This window comes from Kogia breviceps, chromosome 9, assembly GCF_026419965.1.
Source record: "Kogia breviceps isolate mKogBre1 chromosome 9, mKogBre1 haplotype 1, whole genome shotgun sequence".
NCBI lineage: Eukaryota > Metazoa > Chordata > Mammalia > Artiodactyla > Physeteridae > Kogia > Kogia breviceps.
The window spans coordinates 40,132,171-40,147,217 of record NC_081318.1 but is presented as its reverse complement, the minus strand read 5'-3'; the positions used below and the strand labels follow the sequence as shown (position 1 = coordinate 40,147,217).

Here is a 15,047-nt window from a genome sequence, read left to right as displayed (position 1 = left end):
ACCATGAGGGTATCATCATAATGACTACATGAATTTGCCCATAACTATTTATATTGCCTGCAGAGACTTTTGGAATTATCACTATGGGACACAGAGGGTTAAACTCAGTTAAACTCAGGTAAGGTGATGCCAGCTTTGTTTGGGTTGTAACTTTTGTCTGATGAGTTTTCAGTGGACATGGTGTTAGTAGTGAATCCAAATTTTGGTATGTTTATTTAAAAAGCCCATTCCTATCAAATATTTGTTACCTTTTCTTCAGGTTAATTTTTTTCAGTATTCTTACAATATTTTAAAACTCAATTTCCAAGCCTTTAATTAGCTTTGTGTTTCTCTGAACCTTTCATGATTTTTGACCCAGAGAACGTCTACTCTGAGGAAATTTAAAAGTCCCTGAACCTAAACTTTGCTCTCTGCCTATCTGTCTTCTCAAGGCTTGTTTTGGATTCTTCTGGCCCTTTTGCCTTTCACTTTTAAATCCATTTCCTATACAGGTTTGTGGGTTTTTTTTGGTTCTTGGAGAGCATTATGTTTGAGTCAAGGTGTTACCAGATAAGGCTAAATTCATAGATAACTCAGGTTTCTTCAACATTCACGGGGATGCAGCAGGCATGAAGAGAGTGGTGGTTGTTCACCTGTGGGGGTTCTCAGGAAGCACACCTGGTCTGCTGATTTACAGTACTGATCCAGAGCTGTGTACTCCATTCTACAAAGAATTTCACCTTTGCTAAGGGAAAAGGGACCATTTTACTTTTGTAAATACAGCTTGAGATAGTACACGTAAACTAGTATTTTGTTCTCACAAGGTACTCAAAGGTATGCAGTATTTTTCAGGCTTAATTTGAGAATAGTCAAGGTGGATGATGTATTTAACAGTAAATTCTACACTTTTTCTTATCTACTGTTTTCATTTTACCTCCTCAGAAACCTACAATGTCTTCCTCTTTCTCCATATCATTTTCTGTCTTTCTAATCTCTCTTCCATTACCCCAGAGGCAGCTTCTCAACTCTGTACCTTTGAACATCATAACATCATTGTTGATTCAAAATTTAAATTTTTTTTTTTTTTTTTTTGGTGGTACGCGGGCTTCTCACTGTTGTGGCCTCTCCCATTGCGGAGCACAGTCTCCGGATGCGCAGGCCCAGTGGTCATGGCTTACGGGCCCAGCCGCTCCGCGGCACGTGGGATCCTCCCGGACCGGGGCACGAACCCGTGTCCTCTGCAACGGAAGGCGGACTCCCAACCACTGCGCCACCAGGGAAGCCCCCAAATTTAAATTTTTTAAAGAAAGTTCTAATACATTTCCATTTGTTTGGGTTACTCCTCTGATGGGCATGCTTAGATTTTTGGAAGGCACAAACCATGTTCTTTTGTACCTTCAAAATATATCCAGAATCCAACCAGCTCTCACTGCCTTCATTGCTATCATCCTATAGCTGCCATCATCTCTCTCCTGGATAATTGCAATTACCGCTAATAGGTCCCCTGACTTTTATGATACCTGCCCCATCACTGTCATTCTCTATACAGCAGGCAGTATGAACCTTCTAAAAGATAAACCAGATCCCGTTATTCCTCTACTCACAATCCTCCAATGGTGTTCCATTTCAGTTGAGTAAATGCAAAAGCCCATATAATTGCTTACAATGCCCTTCATCAGCTTGCTTCTCTCTGACCCCATTTACTACCCCCTCCCATGTTCTCTCCACTTCAGCCACACTGGTCTGTTTATCTTAACCAAGCACATCAGGTGCTGTCCTGCCTCAAAGTCTTTGCATTGCTGTCCCTTCTGCCTAGGTATCTGTAGAACTCATTCCATTACCTCTCCCGGGTTTCTGTACAAACGTCAGTGAGGTCTTCCCAGACAACTCTAAGTGAAAAGTACAGCACTCACTGCACTTCCTAGCCCCATCCTTGCTTAATTTTTTTCCCCACAGAGTTTTCACTAAATGACATACTATATGTTTTCCTTTTTTTCCCCCTTTCTCCCATAGAATGTAAGCTCCATTAGAGCAGGATTATTTGTTTTGTTCACTGCTATAGCAAAGCACCTCACACATAGAGGCAGTCGATGAATACCTATTAAATAGACGGTTCAATGTGTAAATAAATGTCTATCATGTTAATATTCTAACTAAAAGGCATTGGGTGAGATAGTGTTGGGCAATGAGGAAGAGTCAGACATATTTCTTACAAAATTTTTGATTAGTAATGACAGTGAGAGTCACAATTTTCTAAGTATGGACATGTTTTGATCTTCTGTGTTTAGATGTTTAAAATGTAATGGGTTACATATTTTGATCTTTAGACAATTTCTAAGGACAAGCTTTTTCAACCAAACAACTAGTTACCAAAATAAATATAGAATCACAAGAACTCGAAGCTATTTCTCTATTTGTGGTTATTTAGGTCAATTAAAAAATCGTCTCAAATGTATAGACACCAAGGGGGGAAAGTGACGGTGGGTGGTGGTGCTGTGATGAATTGGGAGATTGGGATTGACATATATACACTAATATGTATAAAATAGATAACTGATAAGAACCTGCTGTAAAAAAAAAATAAATAAAATTCGAAAATTCAAAAAAAAAAAAGGGTCTCAATAGCATGAATGCTTTAGAAATTTCCAGAGGATGGAAATCAGTTTACTAAAGTATAATTTAACTATTTTCCCAGCTCCTAATGAGAATAAAATATGGGCATTTGGGGGTCTTTCTAGTCCTAAATCAGAGGGATTACTTCACGAGGTAATTGTTGGTCCTGTGAGGTCACTGAGTTTTAGGAACATATCGGTGTTGGATGCAGTGATGATGATGATAATAAAATAACAATATCTAATAGCTGATACTTATTGAAGCTCACCATGTACAGGCACTGTCCTAAGTGATTGCTTGTATGAATGTACTTGATCTTTACAACAACCCTGTAAATCAGGCACTATTATTTCCATACTACGAATGAAAAAACTCAAGTTTGAAGAGGTTAGATAACTAGCCAAAGTCACACAGAAAACATATATGGCAAAGATGGAATCTGAATGCGTGGATTCAGAGTCTTCTCTTTCTTGACCCCCATGCTATATTGTGCCAGTCTCCTACCTGGTGCATAAGTAGAACTCCAAAAAAGTGTGTGTGCATGCTCATGTGTATGTGTGTGTGCAAGGGAGGGCATATGCACACTTGCTTGTGCATGTGTGCACGTGTGTATATGAGTTGATAATGGTGATAGTACTCTGTTAATGTTGAAAGTGAAGGTGATACAGCTCTGAAGAGAGTGAAGGTGAGAATATAAACACCATTGTTAAGCTTTATGCATGTTACTTTATCAGCATAGCAACTTGTATGAGGGAAAATTTTCACTTCTTTGTTAATAGATGAGCTATCAGAGGATCAGAGAAACAAGAGCCTCACCCTTGGATAAGGCCTTGTCCAGGCAGTGGCAGTGAGACTGGGAGGAAAAATCTCACCCTGCTTCTCAGCGGTAAAGCTGACAGTGCTCCTGGAGGTATACAGGAAGGCATTCTGGCTTCCATGCGGAGATCCTCTGTACAAGGTATCTGTGTGTTCCCTTTGTGGTTAGGAGGGGACATCAGCCAAGGGAAGACACTGGGTCAGTCTAGGGCTATGTAGTCTAAAGCTAGAGTTGCCAAGTATTGCATGGGAAATACTTATATTGAAAATTATTTGTTGATTTTTGAAACTCAGATTTAACTGACTGGGTGTTCTGTTTTTTGTTGTTTTTTGCTCCATCTCCCAACTCTGCCTGTGGCATCTAAACCCCTGTCAGAAGTGCTGAGCCAAAAAAAAAAAAAGTGCTGAGCAGATCACAAGAGCAGAGAGAGGCACTGTCTTAGACTTTGTGAATCCCCATACAGATTCATCAACTGTTCATTTATTCATACATCATTGACAGAAACAATGACTACCTACCAGGATCAGGCAGCATGCTAGGTTCTGAATGAGACTTGTGAATGTTCACTCCCAGGGTTTACAGTGTCTAGTACAGAGGTTCTCAAATTTTAGCATATATTAAGATCACTTGGGAAGCTTATTTTAAAAATTCCCTAGAGATTATGACTCTTAAGAGTAAAACCCTGGAATTTGTGTTCTTAATGAACACTCCAGGTGATCTTGAGGTGGGTGATTCCAGGAGCATACTTTGATAAGTACTGGTCTAGTAGATGGAAAGAGACTTCATCCAGAAATTACAAGTATAAATAAGAAATACTCCTCAGTCAGACTTATATACTGGTACATTGTGTGATTTGAGTTTCTCTAAGGTATTAATGCAGATTATAGAGTGTTGTATTCTCCACATTACTGTTTTTAAATGAAAGTGTCTTCTGGTAAGATATAACTAAGTGTGCTAGCAAGTGGGAATTGGCTCTTGAAAAGAGAGATTGTCCCCAGATTTCTGATCAGAGCCTCAAGTCAAGTGAAGTATGACATTCTTATAAAATAACTTAGACCTCTTGAGCCACAGTCAGTTCTATGCCATGATTATACATGAAAGCCTTGTTTCTGGAAGGAAAAGGTTCACTGTGTTTCGTAGCGTTAAAAGCAAGGACTTGTGCCTACACTTTTTCAAACCAGTTCTCTATTTCAGCATAGTGTTTGTGGTACTAGTAGGGTATGTGCAGACATTTCTGTATTTGTTGTTGAACACCCTGTCTGCCGAATCCTCTATACAAAGTCAAGTCAAAGCAGTGAGCATTCTGGGAGGGATGCCAGCAACAAATTGTAGTAATCCAGCCTTGTTGTTATAAAAGCATGAATCAAAAGCTCAGCATCTTGCTGAGACAGCAATCGTCTTAACCTTGTTATACTCTTGAGATGGTAATACGAGGTCTTATCAGTATGGTTGATATAGCTCTCAAAGGAAGGATGAGGGTCAAAAATGGCTGAAATTTATCATGGAGACTATTGCTTTGTGAGATATCCAGCTATAGAATTGTGACTACCTATTAAATCCTCTATGAAGTAAGAAATATATGGTCCACTGCCTGCAGGATAAGAAAAGGGGAAGGAGGTGGAATCAAAAGTGAAATAAAAAACTGGTCAAATGAGATGAAAGTCTGCTTTCTTAATTTTCAGCCATAGGCATCAGTGTTTGAGATTACCCCTTAGGCAGCTTCTGATTGAGTGGGGATAGTTCCATGACATGGAAGATTAAAGGTTTTCTGGGTGGCTGTATTTTAAATGATAAAATCTTTTCAAAGAGATTTTATTTTTGTAATCAAGTCTAGGCTGTGTTCATGTGAAAGCAAGTTATAAGTGACCCAGACAATTAATAGCATTTAAATAAGTATATAGAACAAAGCTACTGTGATCTATAGTTTCTATTTTTTTTTCAATTTGGGTTTTTTTTAATGAAGTTCTTTTTTTAAAGACGTATTATTTATTTATTTGTTTTATTTACTTTTTTGGCTGCGTCGGGTCTTAGTTGTGACACACGGGATCTTCCTTGAGGCGTGCAGGATCTTTTGTTGTGGAATGCAGGCTCTTCATTGTGGTGCATGGGCTTCTCTCTACTTGTGGAGTGTGGGTTTTCTCTTCTCTAGTTGTGGCGCACGGGCTCCAGAGCGCGTGGACTCTGTCGTTTGCGGCACGCAGGCTCTCAAGTTGACGCATATGAGCTCGGTAGTTGTGGCCCACAGGCTTAGTTGCCCTGCAGCATGTGAGATCTTAGTTCCCTGACCAGGGATTGAACTTGGGTCCTCTGCATTGTAAGGTGGATTCTTTACCACTGGACCACCAGGGAAGTCCCTCAATTTGAGCTTTATATCTAGAAAGAAGTTTCTTAGAAACTCCTTAGAAAGAAGTCAAACCAAGACTGATACCAAGAAGACAGCTTTCTTTAGGAATTCTCATTAATGTTCAGTTCCAACCTCATGTCCTCCAGGAGGAAGGGCAATATGCAGAGTGTTCAAAAGCCTGGGCTTTGAAGTGAGAAAGACCTGGACATGAATCACAACATTGTCACTTCCAAGTTGTGAGACCTTGAGCGAGTTACTTACCTCTCTGTGCCTTGGTTTTATTAGCTATAAAATGCAGCTAAGATCAGTACTTGCTTCATAAAGTGTTTGTGAGGATGAAACGAGATATGTAAAATGCTCTCTACAGTGCCTGGCACATGGTATGTACTCTGTAAATATTAGCAGTGGAGAATTTGAGACTCCCCCCAAAATTGCACCTCTCTTTTCCTACCCAGGTTATGAATAATTGGGAATTTTAGGAAAAGTAAAGAAACAAGCAAAATATCACCTTATTAGTTATAGAGAAAGGTTGGAGAATGCAGTTTAGTTTGAAAGATAAATTGGTCTGCTAAATATACCCCAGAATTAGGTAGACTCACCCTACCTGTTATAGCAGTACCACCTGGGCCAACCTTCCCAAGGAAAGAGAAAAAAGAGCAGAACATGCTGGTCCCTACAGGAAGCTCTTTTTCAAGAATGGCAGAACTGGATTGAGCATGCCCAGATATTCTTTTCGAAGTAAACAGAGACATCGTTTTATATCACCAGGGCCTGAGTGATTAAAAGGTCAGAAGTGAAGGGATGTGTTAGATAGAAGTCTTCTTCATGAAGACAAAGACTGAGGAGAAGATGTTTCTGTCTAACATAAAATGTTATCAACATCATCAGTAATTCATTTCCATTATACTTCATTTAATTCAATATTACCTCCTAACTTTATATTTTCAAATCATACCATGGCTGTATTAGTTTCCAACCACAAACTTAGTAGCTAAGACAATGTAAATTTTTTCTCATACAGTCCGTAGGTCAGAAGTCCATAAACTAAAGTCAAGGTATTGGCACGGCTGATTTTTCTGGAGACTCTGAGTGGAGAATAATTTCTTTGCCTTTTTCAGTTTGTAGAGGACACCTGCTTGTGGTTCTTTCTTTGCATCATTGCAACCTCTTGCTTCCGTCCTCATATCTCTTACTACTGTCTTGTACCTACCCATATAATCCAGGATAATCTCCTATTTCAGAATTATCAGTCACATGGGCAAAGTCCCTTCTGCCATGTTAAGTAATAAAGTCAAAGGTTTCAGGGATTAGGATGTTAACATTTTGGGGGAGTCGATATTCAGCCTATCACAATGACATTTTTTTAAACATCGTTGTTGGAGTATAATTGCTTTACAATGTTGTGTTAGTTTCTACTGTATAACAAAGTGAATCAGATATACATACACATATATCCTCATATCCCTCCGTCTTGCATCTCCCTCCCACCCTCCCTATCCCAACCCTCTAGATGATCACAAAGCACAGAGCTGATCTGCCTGCGCCTTGCAGCTGCTTCCCACTAGCTATCTATTTTACATTTGGTAGTGTATATATGTCAATGCCACTCTCTCACTTCGTCCCCAAAATATGGAACGCTTCACGAATTTGCATGTCATCCTTGCTCAGAGGCCATGCTAATCTTCTCTGTATCGTTCCAATTTTAGCATATGTGCTGCCAAAGCGAGCACCACAGTGACACTTTGATTATTTCATTTTGCCTTGTAGCTATTTTTCTTGTTACTGTGTACAGTATTCCTTTTAATTTCCTGAGTCAGGTTGTAAGTTCCTCAAGGATAGATATCAAATCTTCCATGTTTTTATATGTTTACTACTTCATTATATTGTGTGTTTAAAGTAAAACAATGCTCATAATAGGCACTCAGTAAAGCCTACTGATTTAAATACTCTTGAATCACACAGTCTTTAGAATGGAGACACGGGTCTGGTCTACATATGTTCCAGGAGAAACAATCTTAGCTTTGACTTTGGATTCTACAAACATTCAGACTGCATAAGAGACAATGTAGAGTGAAGCATTAGAATGTAACTTGTTTTCCAGAATTCTCACTGTGGACTGTAGACAGACTTTGGGACAGTCAGTTAAGTGTTAAGATTTACCAGAAATCCATGGGGTTACTCCGGCCACACTCTCCTTCTTTCTGATAAAGAAGAGAAATATTGCAATTCTTGTGAGTGGATGTGAAAACTTACCCTGCACAATTTAACTGGCTCTTTCCCATTAAACTTTGGAAGGAGGAGGATTATTATACAATGGAATTTGTTTCTGATTTTTGCTGCAATGGTTAATAAGAAGTGTACTGTGACTTGAAATGAATATGGACACAAAATAATTCTCTCAGACATAGGTACATCTCGAATGCATGGTTGTTCATCACTTATGGGTTGAATTAGAAAATTATGGGACCAATATGTAATTTTAAGGTATTCAATTTACATTAATAGATATCTGAATGAACCATAGAATTACATCTGAAACATATAGCCCAATTCATACTCATAATTTTAAAAGTTAGCAATGCTATATAGAAGCCTTGCATATAATATTTTGGTACATAATTAAGACAAAAGATTACCTTTGTGCTTAGCCCTCAAAATTTGCAATTGACCTTTTGTACCTGACCTGTTCTACCTTCATATCTTTCCTCTCCCTCCTTGAGTTTTCCTCTCTAGAATGGTAGAATCTGAATTGCAGACCTGGAAAGGACCCTAGAGGCCATCTTGTCAATTTGGACATTTTACAACTGAGACCATAGTTCTCAAAACATTAATTGACTTGCTTAAGGTCACATAGCTATTGGCAGAGCTTTATTAAAAACTCAGTTCTCCTAATTCTGTGTAAAGATTTTCCCCCCTCTACTTAGGTAAGATAATTTAGAAGTATAGAGGAATAAGAGAAATAGTCTAGTAGTAAAGCAATGGATGGTGAGAGGATTCTGGAAATACTGTGGCTTAAAGGAGACACGGTTCTCAGTCAACTACTTTCTCTAGCTTATCATCTGTTAGAGCAAGAGGAAGCAGGATGTGTATGCCTTGGGGATGAAAATAAGGCCAATGTGAAGGAAATCACAAAAAGAAAAAGAAAAAAGAAAGAAGGTGTGGCAATAGTAGAAACTATGTTAATAGTAGGAAAAGAAGTATGTAAAGTTGAAAGTAGTAATCAATATAGAGGAATCTTGCAATAATAAAGTGATAAATTGAACAAACAGTTTATGAAGAATCTGAAAACCACACAATGAAAACACCCAAAGACCACATAATAGCTAAATATAAAAAGATATATCTATTAGATGTGCAAGGATAAATTACAAAACTACAGTTATAATGGGATACCTTGAAATACCCATTTTTAGAATTATATGAGGTTATAAGGGAATTGAGTAATGATATCAACACATTTTCTTGTATATAGAGAGCAAGAAAGAAATAAAAATTCAGAAACATATATCTCTTGAATGGAGAATATAAAATTTTTTTCTATGTCTATGGAAATTTCACAAAAATATATGTGTAATTGACCACAAAGCAAATCTTGACAAAATTTTAAAAGCAAGATTTTTACAGACTACTCTCTCTGACCATGTTAAAATAAGAGATAGTGAAATAGTGATTTTCTTTTTTCCTCCAACCCCCAACCTACTTGGAAATTAAGAATGCACTCCTGGTTAGCCCATGGACCAAAGACCACATGAAAACTGAAATTACAGACTATCTTAAAAACAGTAAAAAAATGATGAATATCAAAACCTACAGAACAAAAACTCGGAGAGAAAATTTATAGCCTTAAATTCCTTTGATAAGTGGTAAAATAAAAGGGAAAGAGGATGGAAGATATTTGAAACTCCAAAGAAAATTATTGATTTCCGAGCAAAGTAAACATACCAAAAGTGATAAAGAGGTACAGACCTAGAATAAAACAATTATGACTGAAGAAGTGAAAAAGGTGATTAAAATTATATAATTAAAAAAAAGCATTGTGAACACTTGCACATTGCTGGTGGAAATATGAAATGATGCAGGCACTAAGGAAAGGAGTGATGGTTCCTCAAATAATTAGACATAAACCAAATGATTCAGCAATCTTACTTCTAGGTATATACCCCCAAGAAATGAAAGCAGGGGCTCAAAAAGATAGTTGTATACTAATGTTCATAGCAGCATTATTCATAATAGCCAAAAGGTGAAAACAGCCCCAAATCCATCAACAGATTAATGGATAAACTAAGTTGGTATATGCATACAATGGAATATTATTCAACCTTAAAAAGGAATGAAGTTCTGATTCATGCTTCAACATGGATGAACCCTGAAAACATTATGCTAAGTTAAATAAGCCAGACAGAAAAGATATATATTGTATGATTCCACTTATATGAGGAACCTAGAATAGGCAAATTCATAGATACAGAAAGTAAAATAGAAGTTATCAGGGGTTGGAGAAAGGGTAGGATATGGAGTTATTGTTTAATGAGTACAGAGTTTCTGTTTGTGATGATAAGTTTCTGGAAATGGATAGTGGTGGTGGTTGAGTAACATTGTCGATGTAATTAGCACCACTGAATTGTACATTTAAAAGTGGTTAAAATGATAAATTTTGTTATGTATATTTTTATCACATTAAGAAAAATGTATCATGGCCAGATATTTTCCTGAGTTCTAACTAATGTCAAAAGAACAGTTATTTCTCGTATTACCTAATTTACACAATAAAAAGATTGAAATTTCATCAAATCATTTTTGAAGACAGCACAACTTTAATACCCAAATTTGGCAAAAGTATTTCAAAATCAAAAACTTATAAACCAATTACACATATGAATTTAGATACACTAACATTAAAAAATTTCAAATAAAATCTGGCTTTGTATTAAAAGAAGATTTATTAAGACCAACTAGAATTTACCCAGAAATGCAAAGGTGGTTCAATATCAGAAAAATCTTATTGTAATTTGTCTAATCAACAAACTAAAAGAGGAAAAAAACCTTATCATTTTAAGAGAAGCTAAAAGCATATTAGATAAAATTTCGAAGGATACCCTAGGGTAAAATATAAATAGAGTGAAATTACTTTTAAAACCTGGAAATCATGTCAATTGAAGTCAGGAACTAGATGGAAATTCTCATTATTGCTGTTAATACTCAACAGTTTTGCAGTTATAACAAATGTTATAACATGGATCATTTGATAAAATGCTGGAAAGGAAGAAATTAAATCATCTCTTTTTTACTGATGAATATGATTATATATTTTAAAATGCCAAGAATTCTAACACAAGAATGGTATGAAGAAAATATTTGTGTAGATAAACAAGTAGAAGATGAAACAGAGTAAAGGAATAGATTTTCTCTCAGTTAACAAAACCTAAAAGTAAAAATAGGGGAAAATCCATTAAAATAACAGTACAAGCATAAAATGTTTAGAAATACATTTACCAAGAGTAGAATTTTACAAAAACACTTATAAAATTTTGGAGTTATACAAAATAATATTTTAAAAAATGGAAAAGACACAATATTCTTGGAGGGTGAGGTACAATAAAAATCTCAGTTCTGTTAAAATTAAAATAAGAATGCATTGCAATTTTAATTAGACTCTAGAGAATTTTATTTTGGGAGGGATTTAATAAAATAATCCAATATGAAATAGTAAGTGCCTGACAATATTCATGAAAAATATAAAGAAGAGCTGGGATAAACTACCTACCTTATCATCGTTAGAAATACAATAGCCATTATAATAAAGATCAATGTGACATTGTGCTAAAACTAGGAAACTAGATAAAAAAAGAATAAAACTTGGTTAAATGATTCCAGTGTATATGAGAGTTTAATATATGATAAAGTTAGTAGTATATCAATTCAGTGAGTAAAGGATGAATAATCAACCTAGGAGATGAAGGACCAAAGAATAGAGAGAAATATTTCATAGAAGATAAAATCCAAGTGGCCAATAACATTTAAGAAGATGCTCAAAATTACTGGTAGTGAGAGAAATGCAAATTAAATAAAAATTAGTGTTATTTACACCCATCAGAATGGCAAAAATGTGGAAAGAATGGTAACAGTTATTGCGGGCTGTAATATGAGGAAGTGGGTACTTTCATATATTGGTAGACAAGTGGAATTTTGCAGTCTTTTGGGAAAGCAATCTGGTACCAATTTATTGAAATGAAAAATACATGCATTCTTGATCCATAGTCCTACTGCTGGGAATTTATAGTAATACAAATTACTATATAGTTGTATATAGTAATAAAATCACCAGCTAATAAAATTGCATGTACAAGGATTATGTATTACAGAATTTTTCAGTTGGGTAAAAATACAGAAAGTTGGAAATATAATAAATTCCCATTAATAGGGAAGGCTTGAAATAAATATTGGTTTGTCCACATTGTGGAATATAAGGCTACTATGCATCCATTAAAAATAATAAAAATTAGGGCTTCCCTGGTGGCGCAGTGGTTGAGAATCCGCCTGCCGATGCAGGAGACACGGGTTCGTGCCCTGGTCCGGGAAGATCCCACATGCCGCGGAGCAACTAAGCCCGTGAGCCATGGCCGCTGAGCCTGTGCGTCCGGAGCCTGTGCTCCGCAACGGGAGAGGCCACAACAGTGAGAGGCCTGCATACCGCAAAAAAAAAAAAAAAAAAAATAATAATAATAATAATAATAATAAAAATTAGAACTATACTAGTTAATTTAGAGCAATGTACTCAAGGCATTTTTTAAAGAGAAAAGTAAGATACAGAGGAGTGTGTATAGTATGATACAAATTTTATAATCAATTTCAAACTCCTTATCAATGCAGATATATGTGTATATGCTTGTATGTATGTGTGTGTGTGTTGTGTGTGTGTAATTACATGAACCTGAAATAAAGCATGGAGGTACAAACACAGAGTTGTTAACATGGGTTACCAGATCTACTGGAAGAAAGGTCAGTAAATCTGGATGAGTTGGAGGGAATTGTTGGAAACAGGTGAAATTGGAGGGAAGCAGAAAGGGGGGGGATAGATAATTAGCTTTTTCTTTATATATCTTCATAAGTTTTATTTATTGCAGCAAGCAAGTGTTAATCCATAGTTTGAAAAATATATATAAAAGGAACCTTTAAAATATTGTTTAGATTAAATTCTCTTTGATACTGTAGTTAGTTGAATGGTGGCCTCCCTAAAGATATGTCTACTCAGACCATGTGAATGTGATCTTATTTGGAAAAACCATCATTGCAGATATAATTTAAAGCTCTCCAGATGTTCTCATCTGGATTAGGGTGGATCCTAAATTCATGACAAGTGTTTTCGTAAAAGAAGAGAAAGGTAGAAGATGTGGAAAAGAGAAGGCCATGTGAAAGCTGACACAGGGATTGGACTGGGAGCCAAAAGCCAAGGAATGCCAAGAGCCACCAGACGCTGAAAGAGGCAAGGAACAGAATCTCCCTAAAGCTGCTGGAGGGAGTCCAGCCCTACTGACACTTGATTTTGGACTTCTGGCCTCTATAATTGTGAGAAAATGAATTTCTGTTGTTTTAAGTCACTAAGTTTGTGGTAATTTGTTATAGCAGCACGAGGAAACTAATACAGATCTAAATCTTTATTTCAGTGGAATTTTTCTGTGAATTCCAATATGTAAAAGAGTTAGTCAGAACTGTTCTGGCTCTTGAATAGGATTTCCTGCCTCACCTGCCCCATCTCTGTGTCACCACAGAGACACAAGGCCTGCTGGAGCACAGCTGGAACACCACTGATTTAGCTCAAACCCCTTTCTGTACAGATGAGAAGAGAGAGGCTTGAAGAGTGCCCTCCACCTTTTGACAAGCTAAGCAAACTCAGGCAACTTTATACCCGTTTCTTAATTTCTCCCTTGGAAAGCCTGGGATTGTTTTGAGTTCTTTATCACAGTTGGGTGTAGTTCAGTCAACTCTTCTCGCAGCAGGACATTGATAATGGCATTTTTTCGCTTTTCACAAATGCATTTTGCTACCACACAATCACTTTGGTAAAGTTTTATTAACTTTTTTTCCTGTTTCCTTTGGAAAGGATTTTTGCATAACCCACCAGTTTCTTGCTGTAGATGCCTAGATATACATCTTTTACTGGAAGTATGTATCCCTGATGAATTCTTAATTCTGTGTCTCTGATTCATCATATGACTAAACTAAGCTAATTCCCCTCACATCACTGCATGCAAAAAGCCCAGGATGGAAACATGCTTGAGAAGGCAGGGCATTAGGGGTGCAGAAAGAATGATTACACCCTGTGTGAAATCAGGGAAGAGGGAAAAAAGTGCTGAGCAGCTACAATTAAGCTTCCATGTCACACAATATGCCACAGGATTCCTGTAGAATGAGGTATACAATTTTCCCCAACCTGGATGCTTCTTTATAGGAATTTTCCACCTTCTTCAAAACAGCATCACAAGACACCTGAGGCTGAAAAGGCTCCAAAGAGCTAGATGAGATGCAGAGGCATGAGAAGGACCATTTTTAGGTGACATCACAGCCATCACCTTGCAAAGCTTATATGGATGCCTTCCAGAATTTCAGCTCAAGAAGTCTTGTGCATTGGAGAACAGAGTTAGCTGAAGCTGAAGAGATAGTTTACAAAGACCTTCTACTTGACTCTTTAGCAATTACACAGATATTGTGAGAATTTTCAACAGTAGGTTTAAAAAATCATGATTGTTACATATTGGCATGGGGAATGTGGAAAGCAGGGTATGAAGAAATGATGCAGAATCAGGATGATCAATACAGAAATAAACACAAAAACAAATGGGGTGGAGCTTTTCCTATTTATCACAACTAAGGGGTTTTATATATTTATAATGAAGAAGGGCACAGATGATACCATAACCATGCTGGGTATATTTGTAGTTTTTGATATATATATAAAAAATATTTGGTGTGGCACATATATACAATGGAATATTACTCAGCCATAAAAAGGAACAAAATTGAGTTGTTTGTAATAAGGTGGATGGACCTAGAATCTGTCATACAGAGTAAAATAAGTCAGAAAGAGAAAAACAAATACTGTATGCTAATGCACATATATGGAATCTAAAAAAACGGTACTGATGAACCTAGTGGTAGGGCAGGAATAAAGATGCAGACGTAGAGAATGGACTTGAGGACACAGGAGGGGAAGGGGAAGCTGGGATGAAGTGAGAGAGTGTCATTGACATATATATACTACCAAATATAAAATGGATGGCTAGTGGAAAGCTGCTG

General features: G+C 36.8%; 1 protein-coding gene and 1 non-coding gene across 2 annotated transcripts in view; one reads left to right on the top strand and one right to left on the bottom strand.

Moving 5' to 3' along the window:
- Positions 1-15,047, top strand: part of DNAJB9 (DnaJ heat shock protein family (Hsp40) member B9) — a 700,535-nt gene that overhangs the window by 238,462 nt on the left and 447,026 nt on the right. The gene's annotated exons all lie outside the window — the stretch shown is intronic.
- LOC131763119 (U6 spliceosomal RNA) lies at positions 7,377-7,483 on the bottom strand. The gene has a single exon (XR_009337520.1). It is a non-coding gene; the product is annotated as a U6 spliceosomal RNA (small nuclear RNA).